Raw genomic sequence first — 16,630 nt, forward strand, 5'->3', positions numbered from 1 at the left:
TTGCTCAGGTCCCGAGCTTCTCCCGGCTGCGCTTCTCCGCAGCTGCCTTTCTGCCTCCCTTTCCTCCCTCTGGATTGCCACGGGATGGGGAGGAGGAGGAGGAGGAGGAGGAGGAGGAGGAGGAGGAGGAGGAGGAGGAGGAGGCCAGCTTGGGAAGCCAAAAAAGCAGCCACCCCAGTGTTGCCTGCCCCCATGGGGCATTGGTAACTGTGGGGAGGGGGACCACCCGCAGCCCTTGAGGTGGGGGGGGGGGGAGAAGAACCCAGGAGCGGGCTCTTTACTCGGCCCTGGCACTCACGCTGAGGACCCGGGCGGACTGGCTGAAGCGAGGCATTGGGGAGAGGCTGGCCGTCAGGGTTGGGTGTTCGAGGCGCACTCCCTGCACCCAGAAATCTAGCGCAGCAGCGGCGGGATCCCGAGCCTGATGGAGCCTCCCTAAAGCCAACGTTTGGGGGAGGGGAGGGGAGGGTGGAAGAGGGCAGAGTCCTCGAAGGGGGCGGCAGAGTGGCTGCCAAGGTCCTGGCCAGATGTACCCTCCTCACCAGCAACTGGAGCAGCAGCTCCTAAATCCGCCCCCCCCCCCCCAGCCTCGTCCTGCAGAAGCCGACCGCGCAGAATGACCGGGGTATGAATGAGAAGCTACTTTGTGGCCGTCCATGAATTCGACTCCCACCAGTCCTTACTCCTGCCTTCCTGGCAGGGGAACATGGAGCCCGCGTCCCAAAGCTCAGCAGATCGATTCTGGGGGAGGGGTCGGTCAGGGGGCTCGCCTCCAATATCCCGTCACCCCGTGCTGAGCCCTCCGGGGTCCCCTCTTGCCAGCGAAGAGACCAAGCAAAAAAAAAGGGGGGGAGTGGAGAACCAAGGGTGAAATTCATCAGGTTCTGGAAATTTTGCCGAAATTTTGAGTAGTTAGGAGAACCGGCAAATGCCACCTCTGGCTGGCCCCAGAGCGGGGAGGGAATGGGGATTTTGCAATAACCCCTGCCACGCCCACCAAGCCACGCCCACAGAACCGGTAGTAAAAAATTGAATTTCACCACTGGGCAGAACCACCCCCCTCCTATCATTCTTCCAAGGGTCTCCAAAAAAAGTATTGGGAGGGGAGCGGCAGGTGATATTTCCTCTACGCCCCCCTCCCCCGCCGCCAGCTCTGCTCAGCTGGAGACTAGCCAGTCCCTTCCCATCCCCCCGCCGGCCCAATTCTTCCACGAGGTCCCGTCTGGCTGGGCAAAAGCCGCCCAAGCGCTCCGCTGCCCCCCCCATCTGAAAAAAAATCCCTATCAGGGTGTCAAGTCTAGGTCACGGCGCCCCCGGCAAACGAGGCCACGGCGAAGCACAGGCTGCCCTTCACGGGTGTCTGGGAACCTTGGGAGTGGGGGGGGGGGGAAGACTTCGACTCTGAGGAAGTGTCAGACAGGCCGTCTGGTTAGCGCAGCCTGCTTGGCCTTTCAGCCCGAGGATCGTTGAAAGGCCGGTTAGCCTAAAATGCGGGTGGGCATCCGTGCAGGAATGGGTGTATTGTGTGAACGCTGCTGAGTACAGCAGTTCTCTGTCCCAAAGATGGTTTTTTCCCCCCAGGAGGCAACTGGTTTTTCTTTGAAGACGTTTCGCTTCTCATCCAAGAAGCTTCTTCAACTCTGACTGGATGGCGGGGGAATGGAAGGTGTCTACCATCCAGTCGGAGTTGAAGAAACTTCTTGGATGAGAAGCGAAACGTCTTCAGGGGAAAAAAAAACAAAGAAAGTCCAGTTGCTTCTTGGGGGGAAAAAAAGCATCTCTGGGACAACCATGACCCCAGAGAATCCCCGCAGCCAGCTCTTCTTTGTATTCAGCCTGCTGGTCGTGAGAACGCAGCTCTCCAGCCCCCGCCCCCCCAAGTAGCTCAACTTATCTCTAGGAGCGCGTTCAGACGTTGGCTGGCTTCTCTGCCCTAAGAACCTCGCACGTCCTTGCGCAACGTCCGGAGAACCTAGAGGCGGCGGACGGGGCTATCCTACCTAGTCCGGAAAGTGGTCTGCCCGACTTGCTGGTCGTGTGAACTCGCCCTACAAGGCATCTCCTGCTCGTGGCCACCACGACAGCCATGGACCATGTTATGTAGGTCCTGACAGACAGGAAGGAAGGGAGGGGGAAGGGAAGGGAAAAGAGGATGGTTGAGGGAGGCAAGAAGAGGAGAGGGAAAGGAAGGAAGAAAGGAAGAAAAGAAAGAAAGAGAGGAAAGGGATAGGAAAGAAAGGCGGAAGGGAAGGAGAAATGAAGGGAAGGAGGAAGGAAGGGAAGAATAAAAAGAGATAAGGAAAGGAAGAAGAGAGAAAGGAATAGAGGGAGGGAAGGGAGTGGAAAAGCGGATGGTTGAGGGAGACAAGAAGAGGAGAGGAGGAGAGAGGGAAGGGAAGGAAGAGAAAGAAAGGTAGAAAGAAAGAAGAAAGAGGGGAAGGAGATAGGAAAGAAAGGAGGAAGGAAAGAGGGAAGGAGGATGGAAGGGAAGAATAAAAAGAGATGAGGAAAGGAAGAAGAGAGGGAGGAATGAAGGGAGGGGAGGAGTGCCTGGCAAGGAAGGACGCCGCCCTCCCTTTCGTCCAGCCGGGCCGCCCAAGACTGATGGAGCTCTTGGTTTTCCCGTTCGCAAAGGCGAGGGCACTTCGGGGCTGGGCTCATGGCCGCCCCCTAAAACGAATGGCATCGGCTCCCGTCTCAGCCCCCTCGCTGCGCCCCGCTCCATTCCTTCCTTCATCCTTCGCCCCGTGGGTACCACTTGGCGCTGGGGACGGAAAGTTTCCCGAAACGCGCAGCCTGTTTCCAGCCTTCCCTTTAATTTTTTCCTTTCATATCCATTCACCAATATCCATTCTTATAAATAACATTTATCTATTTGCGATTAACATGGACCACAATCTTCTTATGACTATAGAAAACACAGCTGTTTTCTATAGAGCACACAGTCATTTCTTGCCTTCCTCTTGTCTCGCAACAACTCTACACGTTCCATCTTCTCAACCTCCCTTCTCTGCCTCCTCCTCTCCTTCCTCTTTTCTTCTTCCCTTCCCCAACTCCTCTTCTCTTCTCCTTCTTCTTACCCGCGCTCCTACTCTTCCTTACCCTCCCTTACCTCCTCTGCTTTACCCCTTTTTTTTCTTCTTTTCCCTCCCAGCCTTCACCTTTTCCATGGCTGTCCCTCCTCTCCCTCCTCTTCCTCCGGAGCCCGCCAGGCAGGGCAGGGCAGGGCGTTTCCCCGAGGCGGGAGGGTTTCTTCCGCAGTTGGGTCAAGCGCCGGACCGTCGGGGGGTCTTCTCCTCTCCTTCCTATCTCCAGAAAGGGACTCGAGAAGAACAGGTGCGCTTTGTCGCTCTCTCTCGGAACCACTGGAGGAGCCGGGCGGGGATCCTTGGCTTTGTAGGACCCCGGCTGGGGGTGGGGGCTTGGATGGGTGACCCTCCCCTCGCCTTAGCCTTGGGAGGAACGGGCCCCCGCGCACCCCGCTAAGGTTCAGCCAATCGCGGCGCGAGGGAGGGGCTCTCCCGCTGGGCCATTGGTCGAGGGCGCGTCAGCTCTGGCACCGGGAGGGACCCTTTTCGGGGTTTCCACCTGTCTGCGCCGCCGAGTCCCGACGGGGAGGACAAGGGGCGCTTCCCTCCCTAAGGCTGCTGCTGCGCTGCAAAATCGCGGGTCTGGGGACGGCTCCGGAGCGAATCCTAGACGATGGAAAGGTCCGGGGGAGGCTTGGAGACCATCTAGTCCATCCTTCCCTCTGCCGGGACAGGAATCCACCAGCGCAGCCTCGCGGATGGAAGGCTATCAAACCGACCCGTCCCTCCTTTTGGATACGGAGAAGAAGGGCCCTTTCAAAGCTTGGACTCACTCTTGCAGCCAACAGAGGGGCGTCCCGAAGCGAGGGGAAGGGGCTCCACATTTTGAAGCCGGGGTTGCGCCTGCTACAGATTATGCCTGGCTGGATCTGCCCCTATTAAGAGACCCACACACTCTCCGCCAGAAAGAGGGGAAATCTCTGAATTCAAGCAAAGCACCTTCCCAAAAGAGGCAGGAGTCGCAGCCCACCGTCCTGGGATTTCCCCGAGTTTCAAACCTCAGGCTGATAACGCCGCAGGTGGGAGCGCGTGTCTCGGCGGCGTTGTCGACTCCTTCCTACCCTCAAAACGACGCTATAGAGCACTGCGCACAAGAACAACGAGACGCAAGGACAGTTTCCCCCCCCCCCCCCGAGCGCCATCACTCTGCTAAACAAATCACTCACCACTGTCAAACTATTCACTAAGGCTGCATTACTGTTAGTCTTCTCATCGTTCCTATCGCCCATCACCTCCCAATCATGACTGCGGGACTGTAACTTTGTTGCTTGTATCCTTACGATTTATATTGACATTGATCGTTTCCTGATTGCTTATTTGTACCCTATGACAATCATTAAGTGTTGTACCTTATGATTCTTGATGAATGTATCTTGTCTTTTTATGTACACTGAGAGCTTATCCACCAAAGACAAATTCCTTGTGTGTCCAATCACACTTGGCCAATAAAGAATTCTCTCGTCTCGTCTCGTCTCGTCTCGTCTCGTCTCTCATCTTCTCCTATCCCATCCCACCCCATCCCATTCCATATTTTCTATTCTATTCTATTCTATTCTATTCTATTCTATTCTATTCTATTCTATTCCATTCCATCCATTCTCTCCCCATCCCATCCCATCCCATTCCATTCCATTCCATACTTTCCTATTCTATTCTATTCTATTCCATTCCATTCCATTCTATTCCATCCCTTCTCTTCCCATCCCATCCCATTCCATTCCATCCCATTCCATTCCATACTTTCCTATTCTATTCTATTCTATTTTGTTCAGTTCCGTTCCATTCCATTCCATTCCATTCCATACTTTCCTATTCTATTCTATTCTATTTTGTTCAGTTCCGTTCCATTCCATTCCATTCCATTCCATACTTTTCTATTCTATTCTATTCTATTCCATTCCATTCCATTCTATTCCATCCCTTCTCTTCCCATCCCATCCCATCCCATTCCATTCCATACTTTCCTATTCTATTCTATTCTATTCTATTTCTTTCCGTTCCATTCCATTCCATTCCATTCCATACTTTCCTATTCTATTCTATTCGTAGAACCTTACACAAGCAAGCAAAGTGGTTTACTAATCTCTAGGCTTTCTCTCCCCCGCCCCCCACCGGAGAATCCTTGACTTGGGGGCGTTTGGCGTCTTGGGAAAAGGCTGGTTGATTTCTCACGCCTGCCAGGAAGGGACCGTCCTCCCACGGGGAGCGCGCTGTGATCAGCCGCTCTTCCCCGCTGCCACCTCCCCCGGTATTCCCGTAAACGCGAGGGAGAGCCTCCTGCCTTCCTTTCCTTTGAATAGTAAAACAGGTCGCTTCTTTTTTCCAAGAGTGAAGACTCCGGCTGCACTTGCTGGAGGCTGTGCGGTGTCGCAATGGTCGTTTTCATACAGCTACAGTTTGTTGTGGAATGTCTCGTAACAGGTGGGAGGGAGGAGGGAGGGAGGGAGGAAAGAAGAAAGGAAGGGGAAAGGAAGGGAAGAAAGGAAAGGAAATAAGAGAGGGGGGAGGGGAAGGAAAAGGGAGAGGGAAGGGAAGTTAAGGAAAGGAAAGGAAAAGAAAGGAAAGGGAAGGGAAGGGAAGTTAAGGGAAGGGAAGGGAAGAGAAGTGAATGGGAAGGGAAAGGAAAGGAAAGGAATTTTGTCAAGTTTTTAAAAATCTGGTCCAGGTATCTCTTGCATTTCTTTCAATGAACGTCTTTCAATCTTGAGGAAGATTGAAAGCCTGGGTTATTTAATTTGGAAAACGCGTCCCTTCTATTTTTAGCTGCATGCCGAGTGCTGTTGGCATTTATTGTGTAGACTGGGGGACATGGCAAAATCCCAAAGGAATTGCAGACAAGAAAAACACGGAGAGGAGAGAGGGGGGAGGGGGGAGGCATCGAGGGAGGGAGGGAGGGAGGGAGGGGGGGAGGGAGGGAGAGAGGGAGAGGGAGAGAGGGAGAGAGAGGGAGAGAGAGGGAGAGGGAGAGGGAAGAAGGGAGAAAGAGAGAGAGAGCGAGAGCAAGCGAGCGAGCCTTGGGCCAGCTGGTGAGACCCAGTGAGCTGTCCATGGTGGTGACAGCCCGGGGCTAATCCGCAGATGCTGTTTCTCCTGGCAGGTTGTAGACAATCACTCCTTCCAGTTTTAACACCACAACAGGCTGACACCTGGGGGATAACAGCCTTTAGAAGCCCTGGAATGAGCATCATGTACTAGTTCAGGGGTCAGCATCCTGCGGCTCTGGAGCCGCATGTGGCTCTTACATCCCTCTGCTGCGGCTCTCTGTCACCAATCAGCTGCACAATTGATAGGGTTTTTGATTAGCACAGGTAGAGGAAAAAGGATGCCACGCTAGGAGGAGACTCTATGGTGGCGGAAATGGACTTCCGTTGGTTCCAGAACTGAGGGGGGGGGGGCTTCCAGTTAGGACCTTTGTGGCTCTTTGAGTGTTTAAGGTTGCCGCCCCCTGTACTAGTTGCTGAACATATTTAGGTTCTACCTGAGAAAGGAACAGATACGCCATCCAAACCATTTCTTATTGCTGTACTATGTGGGAGCAATTTCTCCTGATGATTCAGGTATTCATGGTGGAACCCAAACTGGCTATCTCCATTTTTCTTGGCCTTAATACACCACATCTTTGATGAACCCTATTATACCAGGGCAGGTATCTCTTATCAGTGCCCATTCTACTCCACTTGGAATTTCTTCCATTTCTTCACTTTTCTTTCTTTTTCTAAATTCCCTTCTCCGCGCTGGTATTTTCAGGGAAAGCACTGACATAAACCTTTAGTCCTCATTTCAATAAAAGACTAATTAAAGTGGAAACTAATCAAGGAGGGAAGCAACTTAGAACTAAAGAGAAATTTCCTGACAGAGAGGATAATTAATCAGTGGAACAATAGTTTTCAAATGTTGAATAATGTAGCATGAAATTCTCAGTTAGTTTGGAAATGATTGTGAAATCATGTGAAGAAAATCAGTATGGCATCTGATCATACTTGCCTCTAGAGGTTGTAAATGCTCCAACACTGGAAGTTTTTAAGAAGATGCTGGACAACCATTTGTCTGAAGTGGTGTAGGGTTTCCCGCCTAGGCAGGGGGTTGGACTAGAAGACCTCCAAGGTCCCTTCCGACTCTATTATCCTGTCCTGTTATTCTATTATCTCCTGGTCCTCATCAACATTCCTCAAGAGAAGGAAAGATGGGAAAGCATTTTTTGACAGTAGAAGCCGCAGTGACATAATGACTGATATCAATCTGTAGATCTTCAATTTGTCCCATTGTGGACACGTGAATCCAAAAAAAGAACCTCCCAATTATATTATACAAATATAATGATGAGAATAGCTGGGAATTGTAACCAGATCTACATCTCAGCCAAAATTAGGCTGGAGGGGGGTGGGCGGGTTTAAAAACACAATGGCTATATATGTATACTTTTTTGTTTTATAAAAAGAAGGAGGAAGATATATGTTTAAATTAAATATGTATGTTGAAAAGGAACTATAAATACCATCAACATAAAATGGAGCTTGCTCAGAAGCTGAAATACACCAAGCAAATGAGATGAAGAGTGTGAAGTAGAGGAAGGAGGTAAGGGAAGAAGAGAGGGATAGGAGAGAAGCAGGGGGGGGGGAGAGAAGGAGAGAAAGGAGTGGAAAGGGGAGAGAGGAGAAGGAGAGAGGAAGGGGAAGTAGAGAAGAGAAGGTTGACAGAGGGAAGAAAGGAAGTAGGGAGGGGAAGGAGAGAGGGAGAGGAAAGTGATGGATAGGGTACAAATATGGTATATGGAGATCAGAAGAGCCAATAATTAATTTTGGGAGTTGATGGCAAGCTGAATTGATGTAAACGTTTAATAATACAATATGATGTTGACTATGTAATAGTATACATATAATTTATATGTTATGAAAATGAAAAAATAAAAAGAACTTTATATACAAAAAGAACCTTCCAGGATGATCTTAATACATGACCAAGAAGCTTTAGAAGTACCTCTCAATTTGTATGAGAGATTTTTTTTTTCTGGTCACAAAGACTAGTAGTGCATAATGCAACTCTTAACAACCTCGTTCACAGGAAATGTCTTTTTTTTTTTACTTCAAAGGACAGAGCATAAATTGATATAACTGGTGATGACAGAAGTTCTGTGGCAGAGCAAGCCGTCCTCTTTGCGATCATTCTGGAAAAGGAGTCGCATTCTTTAAGCAGCATGAGTGAGAACTCACTGCAACCTCATGTAGCCTCCGCATGACTCTTCTTGTTCCTATAACCAATTTTGAATTTGAAAGATCAGAAGACTTTGTCTGTCCTCTGTCTTTCATTTGGACACTAGATTTAATCAGCATTTGGAGGGGGGGGGGCAGGGAGGGAGGTTCACAGGCAGCCACAGTATAAAGGTACATAGGTATCCGGCATATAATAGGGGTAAAATTCAGAAGATTCTGGAGAACCGGTAGCGGAAATATTGAGTAGTTCAGAGAATGGGCAAATACCACTTCCGGCTGGCCACAGAGTGGGGAGGGAATGGAGATTTTGCAGTATCCTTCCCCTGGAGTAGGGAGGGAATGGAGATTTTACAGTATCCTTCCCCTGGAGTGGAGAGGGAATGGAGATTTTGCAGTATCCTTCCCCTGGAGTGGGGAGGGAATGGAGATTTTGCAGTATCCTTCCCCTGGAGTGGGGAGGGAATGGAGATTTTACAGTATCCTTCCCCTGGAGTGGAGAGGGAATGGAGATTTTGCAGTATCCTTCCCCTGGAGTGGGGAGGGAATGGAGATTTTACAGTATCCTTCCCCTGCAGTAGGGAGGGAATGGAGATTTTACAGTATCCTTCCCCTGGAGTGGAGAGGGAATGGAGATTTTGCAGTATCCTTCCCCTGGAGTGGGGAGGGAATGGAGATTTTGCAGTATCCTTCCCCTGGAGTGGGGAGGGAATGGAGATTTTACAGTATCCTTCCCCTGGAGTGGAGAGGGAATGGAGATTTTACAGTATACTTCCCCTGAAGTGGGCAGGGAATGGAGATTTTATAGTATCCTTCCCCTGGAGTGGGGAGGGAATGGAGATTTTACAGTATCCTTCCCCTGGAGTGCGCAGGGAATGGAGATTTTACAGTATCCTTCCCCTGGAGTGAGATGGGAATGGAGATTTTGCAGTATCCTTCCCCTGGAGTGGGGAGGGAATGGGGATTTTGCAGTATCCTTCCCCTGGAGTGGGGAGGGAATGGAGATTTTGCAGTATCCTTGCCCTGCCAAGCCCACCAAGCCACGCCCACAGAACCGGTAGTAAATAAATTTGAATTTCACCACTGGTATATAATTTTAAAACATGAAACAGGCATAGAACCTGAGATTTCAACTGGTAAGCTTTCCCACGTCTTTATTTCAGATACCTCTGACACTTTTACACAGCACAATTCACTTAGCAACTGTGGCAGGAAAGATAAAATGCAGTAGGTCAAAACTCACTTAGCAACAGCTGTTGGTCTCAATTGTGGTCGTAAGTCGAGGACACCTGTGTCCCACATAGGAAATCCAAGCACACATGTATTCCGTGACACACAAACACATGTAAAATCAAGCTAAGCTGAACCCCAGTAAGCCAAGACTGTAAACTGTGCTTTAATTAAACAATTTGGAACAGTTTCCATTACCAAGAATACCTCAATACCTCAGTACTTTAAGAACTGAACACCTGGTTTACACAGGTTGATTGTGGAATACCATTTTCTCTTGAGCACTGTGAGAAAAATCCAAGCACGCTGATCTCATACGTCAATCTGCATGTCAGCTAATTATGATGATTGTTCTGGGTAATTGCCCCAGAGACGGGTTCAAATGAAAAACATCAGTTCAATCTACTGGGCCTTGTTAGATACCGTTTCCAAGTGCCCCTAAAACAAACAACAAGCTAAAATGTAACACTAACCCACACTTTATTTATTTATTTCTTTTAGCTACCATGACTTTAGAAATTGCATTAACTGTTAATAGAGGCGAAAAACATTACGTATGCATTAAAGCATTTTGTTCATTTGGTATGTCCTGACCTCTGGAAAACACACTCATGCGCTACTAGAGATCTCCTGCAAGAGATCTGCCCTGATCGAGGCTTCCCAAGAGCATGAAGCAAACTCCTTGTCCCGACAAAAAACCCTTTTATTAATTGACTGTGAATTCTTCCCATTCGCATCCAGCAAAGTCTTTCAAGGGAGGATTTACAGTCACAGACCTTATTTGCAACTAAAATGACTATGAAGTCAGGACCGTGTGGCTTTTAATATGAGCCTAATTCTGTACAACACCACAACTGTTAAAAATCTGCTAATTATACTGTGCAAATCATTCATTCATATCATTGGAAAAGAAATCAGAAGAGGAGAAAAGAGTGAAAAAATGAGGCTGTGATAGAAGTTGGGCAGAAAAGTCAAGATGAAGTTCACAAGTATGAGAAAGAAGCTGTTCTGACCCAGGTTTCCCAAGAGCAGGAAGCAAACGCCTTGATCCCGACAAAAACCCCTTTTATTAATTTGACTGTGAATTCTTCCCATTCGCATCCAGCAAAGTCTTTCAAGGGAGGATTTAGAGTCACAGACCTTATCTGGCTTGGAGAGCTGCCAGGCCGATATCTGCAAAACGTGGCAAGGAGTCTGGTGTCAGCTTCTACTCTCTGCACATACAAACACAGCTAGGTTTCCTTCCCTCCCCCTCATGTAGTACCCATTTATTTACTCACAATATTGCATGCCTTCAAACGGCTGGAAGGGCAGCAGGACCCAGGGATTGAGTGACGGGAACTCACTCCGTCTCACTGGCAGTGCAGAGCATTTCTGTCCACCAATTCCAATGTCGTTAAGCCACTGTGTGGCCACCATGCCTCTTGCAGTAGTGGGATTCAAATTTTTTTACTACCAGTTCTGCGGGTGTGGCTTCATGGGCATGGCAGGGCGTGGTGGGTGTAGCTTGGTGGGTGTGGCTTGGTGTGCATGACAGGGAAAGGATACTGTAAAATCTCCATTCCCTCCCCACTCCAGGGGAAGGATACTGCGAAATCTCCATTCCCTCCCCACTCCAGGGGAAGGATACTGTAAAATCTCCATTCCCTCCCTACTCCAGGGGAAGGATACTGCAAAATCTCCATTCCCTCCCTACTCCAGGGGAAGGATACTGCAAAATCTCCATTCCCTCCCTACTCCAGGGGAAGGATACTGTAAAATCTCCATTCCCTCCCTACTGCAGGGGAAGGATACTGTAAAATCTCCATTCCCTCCCCACTCCAGAGGAAGTATACTGTAAAATCCCCTTTTCCTGCCCACTCCAGGGGAAGGATACTGTAAAATCTCCATTCCTTCCCGATCATCTGGGACTTGGGAGTCAGAGAAAAGATGGGGGCGGGGCCAGCCAGAGGTGGTATTTGCCGGTTCTCTGATCTACTCACAATTTCTGCTACTGGTTCTCCAGAACTGGTCAGAACCTGCTGAATACCACCTCTGGCATCTTGCTTATATTTAGTTTTACATGCACACAATAGACTCCCTTCTTTACTACACTATGTCTTCTTCTACATCAGCTGAATCCTGAAATACTTTCTCTTTAAGGAAGATTTACTGAAAGGGCAATTCATTAACATATTTGGGTTTTAACAGCTGGCTGTTTTCCCCCCTAGCAATTTAGTGGAACAGGTTCTAACAAGGCTAGGAGGGTAAAAGAAAGGTATGATTTGCTGGAACTTTCTATGTCTTCTCTGTCATGTTGTATTATTTAAGTAGAAAGTAAATTTGTTTAGATACGGAGGGAGGTATTTTAACTGGATTAGGGAAGTGTCTCTGGGGACAAGGATGTGTATTGTTTTGAAAAATGTGAGCTCATAACTTTCTAAATAAGGATTTTATCACTTAACCCTCTGAAAGGGCATTTTTGTACCGCTATGTAGGGCGGCCAAGAGGATTATTAAGTGCTGGGACAAGACTAATATGCCCCTCCTCCCTCATCTAAACATGGACACATAAATCAATAATGCAGTGGTGGGTTTCCAATTTTTTTACTACTGGTTTGCTCGCTTCCAGGCGCCACCACTACCAGTTCGCCCGATCTGGGCCGAACCGGCAGAAACTCACCTCTGCAATAATGTCATAATCATACACTTATATTAATTACATTCAAACATACCTGTAAATATATTAAAAAAGGGGGACATTTTGGTCAGTTTCACTTGTTTTGCATTTAACACCAAATTGAAAAAGCGTTTGTTGCCCCTTTTTATTCATCTCCCCACGATTCCTGTTTCTCCTGGCATTTTTGAGCTGCCGATTTTTCAGATGACATTTCACCGCCGTTCTTAAACTGAAGTGAAACGTAAAAATGCATTCGTAGACAAAATGAAACTGAATTTAAATGAAGAAGTCATGAAATTAAAATTCAATAAATTACATAAATGACTTTCAGATTAATAAAGAGCCGAGGTGGCGCAGAGGTTAGAGTGCAGTACTGCAGGCCACTTCAGCTGACTGCTAGCTGCAGTTCGGCGGTTCAAATCTCACCGGCTCAAGGTTGACTCAGCCTTTCATCCTTCCGAGGTGGGTAAAATGAGAACCCGGATTGTTGTTGGGGGCAATATGCTGACTCTGTAAACCGCTTAGAGAGGGCTGAAAGCCCTATGAAGCGGTATATAAGTCTAACTGCTATTGCTATTGCTATTGCTATTGCTATAAAGGTTATGTCAAACAAGGCTGCAAGGCAGTTTTGCTACATGCACGAAGTATAGAGTATGAAGTCTAGATCCAATATTGTTTTTCTTTTTAAAAATTTGGCTTTATTAAATTAAAGTTTCCCCTTCATGGGTCTCCTTTGAGCTCCATGGGACCTGGAACAATGTACCGTCTGCGCTCCCCTCTCCTCGGGCCTAGCCCTATGAATGTGTGGCCCTGTATAATTGGATCCCCCAAAGGGCATTTGAGATCCATTGAGTGAAAACAAGCGATCGAAGTGTCTTTTTAAACTGACTTGGCTAAATGTCACATCACAAACAATGCAATGTTTTGAAGTGATGGAACTGATTAGCAAGTGAGTGTTTTTACGAAGTTTCCCTTTTATTGTTGATGGCATGGATGTGTGTTAGTTCTTCCTTAAGCCCATCAGTCTTTTTCCAAGCTCACGGAATACTAAACAAGCAATTAATTTTAGTGGTTTGTGCTGCTTTCGGTCTCTACAAAATGTTTTAATACAAGGTTGGGAAGCATGGCTGCTGCAAGAAGTTTCCATAGTGTCAATGTGCATTACAATCTTTGCTATATATTTTTATTGTTCCTTTCAGCGGGATTTGATCGTAAGGTCAATTTGAAAATTTGTCGAGGCTGATTCACAATGCCTTTCCTTCACTGGGGCTAGCACTGAATTCCCATTTAGTTTCGAGCGCTGTTTTATATTTTATAGCCTGTCCTTTTTTTTCTTCCTTGGAAAAGTGTGTGATGTACCCCATATACATCCTTGTGCCCAGAGGTGGGTTCCTACCAGTTCGCACCTATTCAGTAGAACCGGTTCGTCAAATCTACTGAACCGGTTAGAAGAGGTTCCACCAGTGGACCCGGAAAGCAGGCTACGCCTACAGAAGAGGTTCCAAAATTTTTGAAACCAACCACTGCTCCCCCCCCACACAGACAGACTGACACAGAGAGAGAGAGAAAGAAAAGAAGAAAGAAAGAAAGAAAAAAAAAGAAAGAAAGAAAAAGAGTGAGAGAGAGATGAAAGAAAGAAAAAGGAACACAGAGACAAAAGGAAGGAAAGAGAGAGAGAGAGAGAGAGAGAGAGAGAGAGAACACATGGCCAGCAAGCCACTCCCACAAAGGAGGCCACACCCACAGAGTAGGTTCCAACATTTTTTGAAACCCACGACTACTTGTGCCTTTACTTGTGCTTTTAGATTATTTCTTTAGAATAGAATAGAATTCTTTATTGGCCAAGTGTGGTTGAACACACAAGGAATTTGTCTTTGGTGGATTATGCTCTCGGTGTACATAAAAGGAAAATAAAATACATTCATAAGAATCAGAAGATACAATCAGTGGTGGGTTCCTACCGGTTCGGACTGGTTCAGGCAAATTGGTGGCATGGGTTGCTGGAACCGGCAACGACCCAAGCTTGCCACGCCCCCGAACCGGTTCTCCGGGCAGTGCCATAGGCTCCGCCATCTTCTTTTTCGCTTCTGCACATGCACAGAACATTCTTTATTGCCCTGCCGATGCACACGCAGCATGCATTGAGCATGCGCCCACAGCACGCCCACAAGCAAATCAGCAGTAGCGCCTGCCGGAACCCACCCCAAATACAATATTTCTTGCTAGTCATAGGTTACTAATAAGCAATCAAGTGGTACTAGGAACAAATACAACAATATAATTTTTAAAGATGCAAGCAACATGGTTATAGTCATAAGTGAAAAGAGATAGGTATTAGGAAAGATGAGAAGAAGAATAGTAATACAGTCTTAGTAGGTAATATGACAGTGTTGTGGGGATTAGTTGTTTAGCGGAGTGATGACATTCAGGAAAAAACTGTCCTTGTGTCTAGTTGTTCTAGTGTGCAGTGCCCTATAGTGTTGTTTAAGGGTAGAAGTTGAAACAATTTATGCCCAGGATGCGAGGGATCTGTAGATATTTTCCCAGCCCTCTTTTTGATTCGTGTAGTATACAGGTCAGAGGTGGGTTCCTACCAGTTCGCACCTATTCGGTAGAACCGGTTCGTCAAATCTACCGAACCGGTTAGAAGAGGTTCCACCAGTGGACCCGGAAAGCAGGCCACACCTACAGAAGAGGTTCCAACATTTTTTGAAACCCACCACTGGTCTTTGGATATGATTATTCTACACTATCATGCTCATATTTATAAAACTCAGTGCCTCTGTGAAAGGTAAGGATGACTTCTGCGTTTGTGGTGCAATCAGAACATTGCGTGTGTTGAAGTTGTTTTAACGCAAACCAAAGATGCCTTTTAAAAAACAAGTTTACGTCATATTCTTATGCCTGCCAGTGCTGTGTGTGAGGTAATTTAAGGTGGTTCTGACAAGTGTCATCGGCATCTTCATATCCGGTCACATGGGCGGCAAGCCACTCCCATCTGGTCACATGGGCAGCAAGCCACTCCCACAAAGGAGGCCACACCCACAGAGTAGATTCGAACAATTTTTGAAACTCACCACTGCTCAGGTCCTCAATGGAAGGCAGGTTGGTAGCCATTGTTTTTTCTGCAGTTCTGATTATAGAGTCATTACGTGATGGAGTTGCACACAGAAAGGTTTTTTTTTTCCTGATATGCACCTAAAGAGCCACAATAGGTCCCATCCCACAATAGGTCCCACCGTCCAGTGGTGGGTTTCAAAAAATGTTGGAACCTCTTCTGTAGGTGTGGCCTGCTTTCCGGGTCCACTGGTGGAACCTCTTCTAACCGGTTCGGTAGATTTGATGAACTGGTTCTACTGAATAGGTGCGAACTGGTAGGAACCCACCTCTGAACCTTGACACGATCAAGGTTGACACCTGTGGCATAGAATCTCCTATTTGAGTCCTCCAGTGTTCCTCCCAACTCTATTATTCTATGTCCTGCTCTAAGTTCCTTGCGCTCAATTGCCAAGTTCTTATTTGATTGTCCTGCATATTATTAGCCTCCCATATTTTGTAATAAAATTGTGTTCGCTGATTATTTTTCATCTCTGGACTTCTGGGATACATAAGCCTGTTCAATAAACGAGAGTAATAACATCCTGGCAAGCTTTGGCATTGTTGGAGGCCCCAAATGTTGACAGATGGGACTTGGCTGCTGAGGCCATGAACTGAGTTGCTTCAGTAATGGGCAGTGATACAAGAGTGGGCTGCACCGCAGGAGTAAAAAATGTATTTGGTCACAAGAGTTTGATTACGAGGACTTTAAACTGAACTCTCATGGGATGGACATAGAATCCTTGATGATATCTGACATAGGCTGAGTTTAGAATAACAGTGTTGGAAGGGACCTTGGAGGTCTTCTAGTCCAACCCGCTGCTTAGGCAGGGAACCCTACACCACTTCAGACAAATGGTTTTCCAACATTTAGTTAACAACCTCAAGTGTTGGAGCATTCACAACTTCTGGAGGAAAGTTGTTCCACTGATTAATTGTTCTAACTGTCAAGAAATTCCTCCTCAGTTCTAAGTTGCTTTTCTCCTTGATTAGTTTCCACCCATTGCTTCTTGTTCTACCCTCAGGTGCCTTGGAGAATAGTTTGACTCCCTCTTCTTTGTGGCAACCCCTGAGATATTGGAAGACTGCTATCGTGTCTCCCCTAGTCCTTCTTTCTATTAAACTAGACATACCCAGTTCCTGCAACCGTTCTTCATATGTTTTAGTCTCCAGTCCCCTAATCATCTTTGTTGCTCTTCTCTGCACTCTTTCTAGAGTCTCCACATTTTTTTTACATCGTGGCGATCAAAACTGATTGTGCACCCACAATCGCTCGCGCGGCTGCATTCTGGACGAGTTGAAGTCTCCGAATACAGGCTGCACTACAGCAAGAAAGAGCTCTGTAGTATT

The sequence above is a fragment of the Thamnophis elegans genome, chromosome 7 (genome assembly GCF_009769535.1).
Source record: "Thamnophis elegans isolate rThaEle1 chromosome 7, rThaEle1.pri, whole genome shotgun sequence".
Classification (NCBI taxonomy): domain Eukaryota; kingdom Metazoa; phylum Chordata; class Lepidosauria; order Squamata; family Colubridae; genus Thamnophis; species Thamnophis elegans.